At 47.1% G+C, this 15,194-nt stretch overlaps 1 protein-coding gene and 2 pseudogenes across 12 annotated transcripts in view; 1 reads left to right on the forward strand and 2 right to left on the reverse strand.

The window, feature by feature from the left end:
* dmd (dystrophin) overlaps positions 1 to 15,194 on the forward strand; it is a 2,299,423-nt gene that overhangs the window by 2,089,437 nt on the left and 194,792 nt on the right. The gene's annotated exons all lie outside the window — the stretch shown is intronic.
* LOC139276554 (U2 spliceosomal RNA) lies at positions 8,061 to 8,299 on the reverse strand (annotated as a pseudogene).
* LOC139276571 (U2 spliceosomal RNA) lies at positions 8,455 to 8,685 on the reverse strand (annotated as a pseudogene).

A 15,194-nucleotide genomic window follows, 5' to 3' on the forward strand; every position in this document is an offset into this window, starting at 1 on the left:
ACTGTCGGAGGTGCCGTCTTTCAGATGAGGTGTTAAACCAAGGCCTCGTCTGCGCTCTCAGGTGGACGTAAAGATCCCGTGGCACTATATTAAAGAAGAGAAGGGGTGTTATCCACAGTGTCGTGGCCAATATTTATCCCTCAATCAACATAACAAAAAAATGATTATCTGGTCATCATCACATTGCTGTTTGTGGGAGTTTGCTGTGCGCAAATTGGCTGCCACGTTTCTTACATTACAACAGTGACGACACTCCAAAAGTACTTCATTGGCTGCAAAGCGCTTTGAGACGTCCAGTAGTCGTGAAAAACACTATATAAATGTAGTCTTTATTTTTATTCAGGTCTTACATAGTGAAAAAGTGATTTATAACAGTTTGTTAATGCTGAACGATGCTTTTTGCGGAATTTAGATTGTGAATAAGTTCAGATGTAACAATGAAATAACACACAGCATTTGTGTCTGTTGAATGAAGCAATGCATTTTATCCACCAGTATTTTCAAGGGTAGGATCATGTAATAAGTTCTATTGCTTTGTGAACTCTAAATTACATTGTTGCATATCTATCAAGACCTTGCAGTTAATGGCTTTTGGAAGCAAAGAGCTTGCATCTCCAGCCTGTTGCTTTTTTCTGGCTGTTGTTGTAATCAGCTGCAGTCCCAAGCCATACTTCTTGTCATTTATTTGCAGTGGGGTAGGCAAAGAGTAGGTGACCAACATTGCTGGCAATGGGAGGGCGTGGACAAAAGCTGTCAGCTTACTTTAGCATAGCATATGAAGTTATTTGTTGCTACCCGGTACTCTGGAGAAAAGATGTCCTTTGAGGATGGAACTTAAGAACTAGGAGCATTGAGGAAAATAGTGGCCTGGATTTTCTTCTTGGCATATAGCATTTTTTGGATGAACCTCGAATGCAATTGGACGAGAAATGGGGAAGAGAGTCCTACCCACACATCTCTGCCCCTAAAATAAGCTGCCAGCATTTTCATACACCCTCCCATGAGACACATAATTGAAGTAGAATAGCAGAACGGGAGGGAAGTATTAAAGATATCTGGCTCCAGTGGCCGGCAGTGTAGTGGAAGAAAAAGGCAGGTGGACACCAGGGATGCAGATCACCCCATTAGCCATCTATATGGTCATTTTATTCCGTTTTCCCTGGCTCTGTTCATCGTTATAAGCTGTCCATCTGTAAGATCTCAGGACAAAGGGTCATAGACCTGAAACGTTAGCATAATCATTTTCCTTTTTATACAGATGCTGCCTGACCTACTGAGTGCTTCCAGCATTTTTAGTTTTTATTTGATGTTTTTCCACTCCCTGATGGGAGTAATTCTTTTAGTAATGCCAGTTTGATGCTAAACTTCAATGTTTCTTGGAATTGTCAGTTCTTGGAAGGTGCTGTGAATTCAATAAACTGAATTGAGCTTGCTATCTAATCAGACATTTCTCCCAGACAACAAGGAATTCTGCAGTACATTTTGGCTAGAACGAATGCAGGGTTATTGCACAAATTTTCTGCTAAAGGATGATTACAGAAATAACAAAAATGCGCATATAAGCCAGTTACACTCCTGTTAAAGCGTTAGGTTCAATTAATGTGACCAAGTTCCTCTGCATGTGCAATGGGAAGTACATTTTATTTAAAATGTGTATAAAAGCCCATCCATCACCCATAACACTTTTTACTCAGTGCATTTCAAACAGATGTAATTTGACATTAATTTCAGTGTGAAAGGAAATGAGAGAAAAGTGAAATTAATATTGAATTATATTTTTAATACCTTGGAACTTTTATTGTTTCAAATAAACCTGGATGGACATCTAAGGGGCAATTTTCACTTTGGGAGTTAGTGTGAAATGGGCGATATCGATTCAGCTGGCCATTATACATCTCTCCCCATTTTCATTTCCATTGAAGTAATTGAATAATGGGAGGCTCAACTGATATTGGCAATTTTACGCTTTACCCAATGTCAAAATTACCCCCATAGTCTGAGAAACATCTTTGGCGAATTGAACCAAAAATACAGGTTGTATGTATGGTAATTGTAGTTTGTCAAAATAATTCAATAGCTGCCAACATATGTTAAGAACTGGTTACAGTTTCCTGAGAACAAAGTCAAGTTCCTTTGACGTTACCATCTCAGAAAAGATGGAACTATGAAATAAAAATAATCTGTGTTGAGATGAGTGGATAGGTGACAACTAGGGGAATGGGACAATATATGGCAAATGCAGTTCAATTAAGATAAATATGAAGTTGCACATGTTGGGAAAAAGAAAGAAAGACTTGCATTTATATAGTGTCTTTCACATCCACCAGACGTCTCAAAGCGCTTTACAGCCAATGAAGTACCTTTGAAGTGTAGTCACTGTTGTAATGTAGGAAACACCAATTTACGCACATCAAGCTCCCACAAACAATACTGTGATAATGACCAGATAATCTGTTTTTGTTATGTTGATTGAGAAATAAATATTGGCCAGGACGCTGGGGATAACTCCCCTGCTCTTCTTCAAAATAGTGCCATGGGATCTTTTACGTCTACCTGAGAGCGCTGATGGGGCCTCGGTTTAATGTCTCATCCGAAAGACGGCACCTCCAACAGCGCAGTACTCCCTCAGCACTGCACTGGAGTTTCAGCCTAGATTTATGTGCTCAAATCCCTGGAGTGGGACTTTAACCCACAACCTTCTGACTCAGAGGCAAGTGTGTTACCCACTGAGCCACAGCTGACATTTCAAAGAATAGCAAATAGAAATGCACCCTTAAAGGTAAAATTCCCAGTGGAGCGGAGGGACAGAGAGGTTTATGGGTGCAGATACACAGAACTTTCAAAGCAGAATTGCGAGTAGATAAAGCCATAAAACGTAAATGGGATGTGAAAAGATTATATAAAGAAAGTCTTGCATTTATTTGGCAACTTAACATAGCTCTCCAACATTTCAAAGCACTTCATATACAATTAATCACTTTGAAATACAATGTTTGTAATCTGGGCAAATATAGCAGCCATTGTAAGAACAGTTAAATCCACAAGCAGCATTGACCTGAATGATCAACTAATATTTTATTAGTGGAATTGGTTGAGGAAAGAAAGTTGGCTGGATTATTGGGAGAACACCTTGCTCTTGAACCGTGCTACACACATGCACATATTGCATTTATTTTACATTTATATTCCAATTTTTTGGTTGGGACTGTATGTAATGTGTCATACAGGTAATCATTTAAGAAGTTGCACACTTGGGAAAAAAAAAGACGCCTTTTAGAACTTAAAATGAGAGTGAATGTGCTTTAAAATGTAATTGTTACTTAAGTGGATACCTAAACTCACCTGTTCCTGTCTTCCTCTGTGACTCTCATCTCCCATTCGTTTCTTTGGGAAAGGATGGTGCAAGCAAGCAGGAATAAACATTGTAAGGCTGCTCAGTTGAGCTCTCTCAATGGCTCTGCAAGTTTACCAAGTCCGCAGCTGAGCCATATGGTCCTGGTCTGTGCTGAGTTAGCTGATCCCAGCTGGGGCCAGTGTTTAGGGTGCTATAGTTGATCGCCATGCACTGGGTTAGGAGGGGGAAAATAAACGGGGTTTCTGCTCCTGATCACTCTCAGGAGATTTTGCTGCAAAGTCTGCATGCATGGTGAAGATAGGGTTAAGTATGACTGTGATATTTTGCCTCCCATGCAATCTCTACCCCAGGCTTCTCAATACCATTGTTAAGGTTCAGACATGTATAATGGCCACCTGAAATCGTCCATTTGTCTAGGGAAATCAGTGGCTGTAAAATCATATCCCAGTAGTCAGTGCCTTCAAATGAGGAGAGGATAGGAAGGGACTATTAGTGGAAAAAGTCCCCTCAGTTTTTCTGAGGCATTCCACATGCACTTAATAATGTATAAAAAATAATCAAACTGTATCCTGTGACCCGCTGGGTAAATGTAACTTGTGTGGTGCTGAGTCATATCGACCAGAAAGGCCCCAGTTTCGCTCTTTTTCCTGTGCTGAGTTAGCCGATGTCCCCATGGCTGATGGTGAGGCGATGATGAAATGGTCTGAGTGCCCTAGGCAGGGGAAAAATCTGCAAGGGTTCCTAAATCTGATCTTTATCCAAATCCCTTGATGCAAATGCATGTGTGTAGACATAGGATGTGGGCAAAACCTGGCTCAGCGGTGATGCTCCCATGGTTGAATAGCCTGCTCACGTTAATTCTCTGAACTGACATATAAAGGACAGGCATGAGTTCAAGTAATGTCAATTAAACCATTTCCCAGCACAGGCCAGCACTTAGAGCAGCAAAACATTTGTGGGGCTGGGAGGAGGATAATAACAAAAAATTATCCAATTTTTCATTCAAGATGAGCACTCTTTCCTTCACAGTCCACCCATTTCCAAGATGATGCTGAGTTACATGATCTCAATCCAAAACTAAATGTGCCCCGATGCCAAGGGTTAGGGAGAGAAAATGATTTCAGCCCATGAGTCATGCAGTTAGGTTATGTTACAATGGTTTGCTGTGTGAAATCCTTTTAAGATGCAATGGCAGTGTGCCAACAGTTTCATTTGCAAGTTTTTGCTTGATGGGCATGAATGGTAAGGAATGAAAGAGCTGGAAGTACGTCTGAGAGTTTTGAATAGACCAGAATTAGGTGTGTAACAGGCTAACAGCATTGATACTTGGGCCCTCTACCTAAAACCTGGTACTGTTGGGGAGTGTTACCATGCAGCTTCCTAAAGGTGTACTATTTTCTTCTGCATTTGTGCTGCAGTCCTGCTAATACTGCACACAGCATTTGCCTCCAACTAGGTAGCAGCACTGCTGTTTTCATTTGGAATGGTGCCCTGGTATGCCAAACAGGGCATCCTGTCTTGCACCCAGCTCATGGAGCAGCACCTTTACTTCATCATCCAACCAAACTGGTCCTGTGTCACTCAGTCACTGCATGTTTCTTGCCTCCATAATTTTGTTGTCATCCAGATTGTTTCTGTTATGTATGTAAACCTGTAAATACCATGTCTAACCACCAGAGGGATTATCCCCTGGAGTCCCAAGGGATCCCACAATCCCTTGGGAGCACCTGTATATAAGGAGGCCTCACAGGCTGGAGAGGCACTCTGAGATCTGTAATAAAGGACGACTGTCACACCTTACTTTGAGCTCGTATCAAGTCTGACTCTTTATTCAAGACATAACAACTGGCGACGAGATACAAATGATGAACCCCACCGCAACAATGCAGAGAACCGTGGGCATCCTGGAGAAATTTTCAGAGAGAGATGATTGGGAAATTTTCGTGGAGCGACTCGACCAATACTTCGTGGCCAACGAGCTGGAAGGAGAAGCGAACGCTACCAAACGAAGGGTGATCCTCCTCACCGTTTGCGGGGCATGAACATATGGCCTGATGAAAAATCTGCTCGCTCCATCGAAACCCACAGACAAGTCGTATGGTGACTTTTGCACACTGGTCCGGGACCATCTAAACCCGAAGGAAAGCGTTCCGATGGTGAAGTATCGGTTCTACACGTACAAGAGGTCTGAAGGCCAGGAAGTGGTGAGCTATGTCGCCGAGCTAAGGCGCCTTGCAGGACATTGCGAATTTAAAGGACACTTGGAACACATGCTCAGGGACTTCTTTGTACTTGGCATTGGCCATGAAGGAATACTTCGCAAACTTTTGACTGTAGATATCCCAACCTTGAGTAAAGCCATAGCGATAGCCAGGCGTTTATCGCCACCAGTGACAATCCCAAACAAATTTCTCAGCACACGACTGCTGCAAGTACTATGAACAAAGTAACATTGTTTTCGAATTGAAATGTACAGGACAGGACTTACACACCTGCAGCTGCACGTCCACAGATGATTGAGTCCACCATCAAGGGTGGTGAATACAAGGCCATTAACACCTTTTTGGCGCAGTGGGGGTGATCATCGTTTCCATTCATGCCGCTTCAAAGGATACGCTTGCAAGGGCTGTGGAACAATGGGATACCTCCAATGTTTGTACAGGCGAGCTGCAAATCCTGCTAATCCTGCAAACCACCATGTTGCAAAGGAGGACAGATCCACGGTGGATCATGATGAACCAGAGCCTCAGACCGAGTAGGCAGAGGTATATGGGGTGTACACATTTACCACAAAGTGTCCCCCGATAATGCTGAAAGTTGAATTAAATGGACTCCCGGTGTCCATGGAGCTGGACACAGGCGCAAGCCAGTCCATAATGAGCAAAAAGACTTTCAACAAGTTGTGGTGCAGCAAGGACTCAAGGCCAGTCCTGACTCCCATTCGTACTAAACTGAGAACGTATACAAAGGAACTGATTCCCGTAATTGGCAGTGCTACCGTAAAGGTCTCCTACGATGGAGCTGTGCACGAGTTACCACTCTGGCTGGTACCGGGCGATGGCTCCACACTGTTCGGCAGGAACTGGCTGGGAAAGATACGCTGGAACTGGGCGCTTTCGTCCGTCAATGACACCTCATGTTCCCAGGTCCGAAACAAGTTCCCCTCGCTGTTCGAACCAGGCATCCGGAAGTTCCAAAGAGCAAAAGTGCAGATCCATTTGATTCCGGGAGTGCGACCCATCCATCACAAGGCGAGAGCGGTACCTTACATGATGAGAGAGAGGGTGGAGATCGAGCTGGACAGGCTGCAACAAGAGGGCATCATTTCGCCGATCAAATTCAGTGAGTGGGCCAGTCCGATTGTTCCAGTCCTCAAGGGAGACGGCACCGTCAGAATCTGTGATGATTACAAAATAACTATCAATCGTTTCTCATTGCAGGATCAATACCCGCTACCGAAGGCAGACGACCCATTTGCGACGCTGGCAGGTGGGAAAACTTTCACGAAGCTGGACTTGACCTCAGCCTACATGACGCAGGAGCTAGAGGAATCATCGAAAGGCCTCACCTGCATCAACACGCACAAAGGTCTCTTCATTTACAACACATGCCCGTTTGGGATTCGATCAGCCGTGGTGATATTCCAGAGGAACATGGAAAGCTTGCTGAAGTTGGTCCCGCACATCGTGGCCTTCCAGGACGCCATCTTGGTTACAGGTCGGGACACTGTCGAGCACCTGAAAAACCTGGAGGAGGTTCTTAGTCGGCTTAATCATGTGGGGCTCAGGTTCAAATGCTCGAAGTGCGTTTTCCTGGTGCTTGAAGTGGAGTTCCTGGGGGGAAGAATCGCGGCGGATGGCATCAGGCCCACCAATTCGAAGACGGAGGCAATCAAGAATGCACCGAGACCACAGAACGTGTCGGAGCTGCGGTCGTTTCTAGGACTCCTGAACTATTTTGGTAACTTCTTATTGGGTCTTAGCACATTGTTAGAACCCCTGCACTCTTTATTGCATAAAGGAGATGAATGGGTATGGGGTAAAAGCCAAGAAAATGCCTTTGAGAAAGCTAGGAAGCTGTTATGTTCGAACAAATTGCTTGTGTTGTACGATCCATGTAAGCATTTGGTACTAGCATGTGATGCATCGTTGTACGGGGTCGGGTGTGTATTGCAACAAGCTAATGAATTTGGGAAATTGCAACCAGTTGCTTATGCACTCACATTTTTTTTTTTAATTCGTTGCCAATCTTTCCAATTCTTTGTCAGATCACAAACGCCAGAGGTCACTTTGCACCTGTCAAGGATCACTCTGCGCCAATGCTCTTAGCCAAAAGGCCTAGAGCCCAAGCACCGTTCCTGGAAGTACTGCAATACCAGGTTCGTGCCATGGAGGTGGGTGTGTGCCCCCCACCCACCTCCGTGGAGGTGGATGGGTCAAGCCACCCCACCCACCTCCTATTTCCAAAAAGCATAGGAGAACCACCTTCCTGATCCAGGGAGAACCACTTTCTGGTCATGGTTACTCCCCTGTCAGGTCAGTTACGCATGATCTTAGCCAAAATGCTCTCACATTTTTAAAAAAAATTTTTTTTTTTGAAATTCGTAGCCAATCGTTCCAATTCTTTGTCAAATCACAAACGCCAGAGGTCACCTTGCACACATCAAGGATCACTCTGCGCCAATGCTCTTAGCCAAAAGGCCTAGAGCCACTGCACCGTTCCTGAAAGTACTGCAATACCAGGTTCGTGCCATGGAGGTGGATGGGTCAGGCCCCCCACACACCTCCGTGGAGGTGGATGGGTCAAGCCACCCCACCCACCTCCTATTTCCAAAAAAGCAAGCATATACCTTCCTGATCCAGGGAGAACCACCTTGGGGTTATGGTGGTTACTCCCCTGTCAGGTCAGTTACGCATGATCTTAGCCAAAAGGCCGAGAAGCGATAAATGCTCTCACATTTTTTTTTTTTATTTTTTTTTTTATTTTTTATAAATTCGTAGCCAATCGTTTCCAATTCTTTGTCAAGTCACAAACGCCAGAGGTCACCCTGCACCAGTCAAGGATCACTCTGCGCCAATGCTCTTAGCCAAAAGGCCTAGAGTCACTGCACCGTTCCTGGAAGTACTGCAATACCAGGTTCGTGCCATGGAGGTGGATGGGTCAGGTCCCCCACACACCTCCGTGGAGGTGGATGGGTCAAGCCATCCCACCCACCTCCTGTTTACAAAAATGTAAGCATATACCTTCCTGACCAGGGAGAAACCACCCGGAGGTCATGGTGGCTGGTCAGGTTAGTTATGCAGATCTTAGCCAAAAGGCCGAGAAGCGATCTCTCACATTGTCCGCATACAACTATGCCATCCGTCACAGGCCAGGCACAGAAAACTGTGCCAATGTTCTCAGCAGGCTGCCATTGCCCACCACAAGGGTGGAGATGGCACAGCCTGCAGATTTAGTTCAGGTAATGGAAGCATTCGAGAGTGAGCAATCACCTGTGACCGCCCGACAGATTAGAACCTGGACGAGCCAGGACCCCTTACCGTCCTTAGTAAAAAAACTGTGTGCTCCACGGGAGTTAGTCTATTGTCCCGTTAGAGATGCAGGAAGAAATAAAGCCGTACCAGCGACGCAAAGATGAAATGTCTATACAGGCAGACTGCCTCCTATGGGGTAATCGGGTAATGGTGCCAAAAAAGGGCAGGGACACTTTCATTAGTGATCTCCAAAGCACCCACCCAGGCATCGTAATGATGAAAGCGATAGCCAGATCCCACGTGTGGTGGCCCGGTATCGATGCAGATTTAGAGCCCTGTGTGCACAAATGTAATATATGTTCCCAGTTAAGCAATGCACCTAGGGAGATGCCGCTGAGTTTATGGTCCTGGCCCTCCAAACCGTGGTCCAGGGTCCATGTCGACTATGCAGGCACATGCTTGGGAAAAATGTTCTTAGTGGTTGTAGATGCGTACTCCAAATGGTTTAAATGAGTAATCATGTCGGGAAGCACGTCCGCTGCCACCATTGAAAACCTACGGGCCACGTTTGCCAAGCACGGCCTGCCTGATGTCCTTGTAAGTGACAATGGACCGTGCTTTACCAGTGCCGAATTGAAGGAGTTCATGACCCGCAGTGGGATCAAAGATGCCACATCTGCCCTGATTAAACCAGTGTCCAATGGTCAGGCAGAACGAGCAGTTCAAACAATCAAGCAGAGCTTGGAAAGGGTAACTGAAGGCTCACTGCAGACTCGCTTATCCCGAGTCCTGCTCAGTTACTGCACAAGACCCCACTCACTCACTGGGGTCTCTCCCACTGAACTGCTCATGAAAAGGGCACTTAAGACAAGGCTCTAGTTAATCCACCTTGATCTACATGAACAGGTAGAGAGCAGACGGCTTCAACAGAATACATATCATGATCGCGCAAATATGTCACGTGAAATTGAGATAAATGATCCTGTATTTGTGTTGAACTATGGACAAGGTCCCAAGTGGCTTCCTGGCACTGTTTTGGCCAAAGAGGGGAGTCGGGTGTTTGTGGTCAAACTCTCAAATGGACTCACCTGCAGGAAACACTTGGACCAAACCAAACTCAGATTTACAGACTATCCAGAACAACCCACAATAGACTCCACCTTTTTCAACCCTCCAACACACACACAAGTGGCAACCGAACTAGCAGTTGACCACGAAGCAGAACCCATCACCCACAGCAGGACTAACCACCCCCAGCAGCCTAACAAGGCCAGCTGCGCAGCAGCCCAGCGAGGGCCCAACAAACGACTCACCAAAACGAGCATTTGCACTGAGACAATCAACCAGAAAAAGAAGGCCCCAGATCGACTCACATTGTAAATAGTTACATTACTGACTTTGGGGGGATGGCGGGGGGTGGGGGGTAGTGTTGTTGTGTATGTAAACCTGTAAATACCATGTCTAGCCACCAGATGGTTTATCCCCTGGAGTCCCAAGAGATCCCACAATCCCTTGGGAGCACCTGTATATAAGGAGGTCTCACAGGCTGGAGAGGCACTCTGAGATCTGTAATAAAGGACTACGGTCACACCTTTGAGCTCGCAGTATCTAATCTGACTCTTTATTCAAGACATAACAGTTTCATTAAGTACAGTACTAACCACTTATCACACTTATAATGGACAGCCGTCTATATCGGGCGGATACTGCGAACCATTTCCATTACCATACGAGCCAATTACAAAGGCTCTACTTGTTAAAAAAAGTTCAGTAAATTCTTCAATACATTTTAATCCCTGTATTTTGTGAAATCAGCCCTTTGTTTAGATAATTGGATTCAGCAATGGCTTCAAAATAGAGCCGAGAACATGGAGAGAGGAAGAAAGAATTACACAATCGAAACTGGCTGTGAAATCATCAGCTGTCGTTTAATCCTTAGCACCTGAATATATTAAATAAATAAACCTGTCGAGAATATGTTAGCTTGCTTCGGTGTGTTAGAGCGATAAAATGAGGAGCCTTAACACTGAAATTGAAATGAAATGAAGAGACTTCATCTAAAATTGCTTAGAGCGGACAAATAGTGTTCACACCCACATGCTGTGACCTGTACTTCCTTTTGTTATTCAAAGACTTTTGCGAGTCAAAAAACTTTGCCCTTCACATTTGGCAACTCCCTTTAACCGAACTGCTGCAGCCCTTTATGTAGCACAAGAAAATAACCTCCTCCCAAGCTGACTGAATTCCCAGCAGAACGTTGGGAGATCACGCTACATATCAAATTAGGCTGATTCTGGATGTTTCAATGGGTTGGACATGCAGAATGTGGGCAGGTACTATGACTTGAGTGCTGGAATTGATAAAAACATCCCTCTATGTCAGGATCAAAGACAACGGGGCCAAAATTGCCCCTTTGTGCAAGGCCCATTAGCGCCGGGCGGAGGCGCGGTCGGAGCAGTAAGGAGTTAGCGCGCGGGCTCAGCGGCCAATATGACCTTTGCGGAATTTCCCATCTCTTCGCCGATGGCACAGTGGTTTCGTGCCCCGCTCCTCTGCGCACGGCACTGATGACGTCATCACCGTGCGCATTGCCTCATGACCACTGCGGAAGTTAAATTGCCCCGCGTCCCTTCTACCGTACGCTTGTCGATGCCAACGACAGCTTTTGCTGTTGATTTCAAGTCGGGAGGCTGCAGTGCCAGCGACATTTAAAGGTGCACTGTTGGCCATTTTCTTTTGTCAGCCAAATTATTTTCCAACTTGTAGCTATTTTGTTTTTTCGATGTGCCACCACCATCATTAGTTGCTGGGCATCAGTTTATTTTGCCTCCAATCACTCCCCCCTCGTTTAGTTCTGTCAATTTGGACACAACAAGATTCTTTGGCAATCATGGGCTCAGTGTTGGCAGTGGATTGCCTCCTCCGAATTCACCATCGGAGGATGGTTCGCAGAAGTCAGCGGCACCGTGAATTAGCGAAGCAGAGGCATCGGGAGAGGGAAACAGAAAGGTTCCCACTGGGAGAGGGAGAGGCCCAGGTACTGAGGATCAGGGAGAGGGAGAGAGACAGACACAGGCAGAGGGAAAGGGACAGGGAGAGGGAAAGGGAACAAGAGCAGCAGGCAGAGGTACACAAACAGGAAGATTCAGAGGGACGGGAACAGCTGGAGCAACATGAAGAGGTCCATGAGGATGTGGGCAGAGGAAGTCGCATACACAGACGTGACAACAGCAGGCTCTACGCACCCAGGGTCTTTCAGCAATAGTTTTCCTACGTTAACTTCACTGAGGAGCAGTGTGTCCGAACGCTGCGATTTAGGAAAGACGTGGTAACGGAGCAAGCTATCTGTTGCAGCCAGATCTTGTGCCTCAAACAAGGGTGAGGACGTTCTCTCAGTGGCAGTGAAGGTCATCATCGCCTTCAACTTCTGTGCCAATGAATCTTTTCAGGGAACCACAGCAGATATCTCCAACGTCTCCCAGTTTGCCTCCCATTGCTCCATTCGTGATGTCACAAATGTTCTCGACAGAAGAAGGATGGAATACATCTCATTTCCCATGACCAGATAGAAGCAGCTGGAGTGGTTTACTGGCTTTGTCACGAAAGCGGGCTTCCCCATGGTGCAGGGCTCCATAGACTACACACGTCGCCTTCAGGGCTCCGCACCGCAATCCTGAGATCTTTCAAACCGAAAAGGGTACCGCGCACTCAATGTGCAGTTGGTGTGCGACCACACATGCACAATAATGGCTGTTATATTCCCCTATACTGACAGCAGCCACGATGTCTTCATCCTGCACCAGATCAGTGTGCCAGCTCTGTTCCAGCCACCTAATGCACCTCGGGGCTGGCTTCTCGGAGACAAGGGCTACCTGCTGTGCACCGGGCTCATGACTCCCCTCCCCAACCCCAGCACTCTTCCAATGACAGTCATGCCGGCACCAAGACCATCACTGAGCAGATCATCGGAGTGTTGAAGCAATGATTCCGCTGCCGTGACTGCTCAGGAGGATGCACTGACACCGTCCCGATCCTGCAAGGGAGTTCCGAGACCGTCTCATATGATCCAATTAGGTCCTCGCCACTTCCTTTGCGCCTCCCCATAAACACATCAATGAACCCTTTCTGCCATACCACATGCCCAACACTGAAATAAGAGACAAGACCAAACAATTAAAGATGAAAATCAACATTTATGTATAAAAAGTGCAACGATTCACCCTTGTGCATCCCCTTATATCCCTTTTTACCTAAACCCACTCTACTACTGCGCTGCAAATGTGTCCACAGCAGCATGGCTGGTGGAAGGCTGCTGTGTTTCTGGGCCATCTATAAGACCATCTGATAGGAGGGTCTTATAGGATGCCCTCGATCGGCACTGGGCCTGGAAGGTGCGGCTGCGTACTGAAGCACCTCAGGCTGGGTGCCGGCAGTCTGGGCTAGCTAGGAGACAGCCGTGGATACTTGCAATGACAGAGTGGCAGTGGTGGGATCAAAAATGCTGTCATCTTAGAGAGGACAGCAGATTCCTGCTCCACTGACTTAGTGCCACTCCCACGGGGCAGCACCTCAGCCTCTGCACCAATCCGTTGGTGCACAGATTGCTGGGCTGCTGCGGCACCGTGTGATCCCGTGATGGACCCAGTGGCGATGGCAGCAGGCAGGACTTGCGTGCCATGCAGCTGAGACTGCATGACATCACTAAGACGTTGCATGGCATCATGCTGAGACTGCATGAGAGCAGTCTGAGCTTCCATGCGAGCAACCATTGACTCTATTGCAGCACCAAGACGTTGTGTTGCTTCTGCCTGTGTACCAGTAGAAGCTTCCACATCGCCCACGAGGCCCCTCATGAGGTCTGAATCTGCACGGTCCATCTGGGATTCCACCATCGTCTGCACACTGGCATTGATGGGCTCCATGGTGTGCGTAGAGCTGTCTACAATGAGGGAGGCGGACTCCTCCCTGCTCCTTATCACGTGTGACAGGCTCTCGGGCACCCTTGCCATTGCCCTTATCAAGTCGGAGTGCAAGGCCATCAGCCTTCCTTCAAATGCATCCCCAACGAGGTCCACAGCTGAGTCCTGTGAAGCAGAACTTGTGTGCAAGCTTGCAAGCTTGCCTTACCCCTTGATCCTGCTGCAGCCCACTAGGCCCCGGTGCATCACCCAGTGCAGCCCCTCTGCTAATCTCAACTGCAACGACCGCATACTCCCAGAACCTGAGCTGGTGCATGCTAGTGTGAGAAGCAGTGACGTGGTGCTTGCATCGTCCTCCATCTCCTCCCCCTCCCCCATTTCGTCTCCCTGCAGACTGGGTTGGGGGGGGGCTCAGGCTGGGCCATGGACAGGGCATTGTCTGAAAACACAAATGGCACAAGATTGCCGTTAAGGTGAGGGAAGGGGAGCAGGCATGCGGGAAGAAAGGTGGTCAGAATGTGGAGCTGATAAATGATAAGGCCTTCTGCTTTAAATGGAAGGTGGGATGAGAAGAAGGCTTTCACTCATCAATGTTGGCCTCAGTGGGCTCGGCAGTCCCTACTGCCATAGGGATGGCCACCTGCGGGCCCACAAGGCGAAGTGCTCGCTCCTCCAGGTCTGTGAGCTGGCGCAGTTCAGGCTCCCCCGCTCCTGTTTGCTGCTGCTGCAGCCTGTTCTGTGCTATCCTGGGTGCAAAAGAAAGAAAGCTTGGTGAGTCACAGTGCAGTTATGTATGTGGAAGAAATGCATGGGCAGCTTAAGCAGCTGTGATTCTAAGCAAAGCATCAAATGAGCCAGTAACTGCGAGTAGGCCCACATCCTGAGTTAAATGCTGGTTTTCTGAGCCTCCACCGAGGTTGCCTTGTAAGAGTTGTGGGAACAGACAGAGGCTCACAGGTTCATAGATAGGAGTAGGGGAAAACACTCACTTTGACCAGACGAGTGAGGTCGCAGAACTTCTTGCGACACTGTGTGGGTGTGCGATCAAGGACGGAGGTGCCCGACACCTCAGCAGCTGCCTCTGTCTAGATAGCTCTGAGAAGCTGTGGAGCGGGCCTCCCAATTGAAGGGAAAAGGCTTCCACAATGGCCCTCACTAAGCAGCTACTCAACTGTGAAGAACAAGAGAATCAGCAGAACAAACCTACAAGGCATCCCCTTTAAGAGCGCAATGACCAGATGGCTCGTTATGAGTGAATGAAACTCACCTGAAATTGGCTGCACATTTCCACTACCGCCCCTGCAGCGCCCCTCCAGCACCACGTGGAGGCAATTTAGCGCTCAAACAACGCAGCTCTCCAATTTGGGAAACAAAGTGCCAAATTTACAAACTTCCTCCCACCCATCTCGGCCTGTACTAAGTTTTCACTTCATTCAAATTATGTGC

The sequence above is a fragment of the Pristiophorus japonicus genome, chromosome 11 (assembly GCF_044704955.1).
Source record: "Pristiophorus japonicus isolate sPriJap1 chromosome 11, sPriJap1.hap1, whole genome shotgun sequence".
Taxonomy (NCBI): domain Eukaryota; kingdom Metazoa; phylum Chordata; class Chondrichthyes; family Pristiophoridae; genus Pristiophorus; species Pristiophorus japonicus.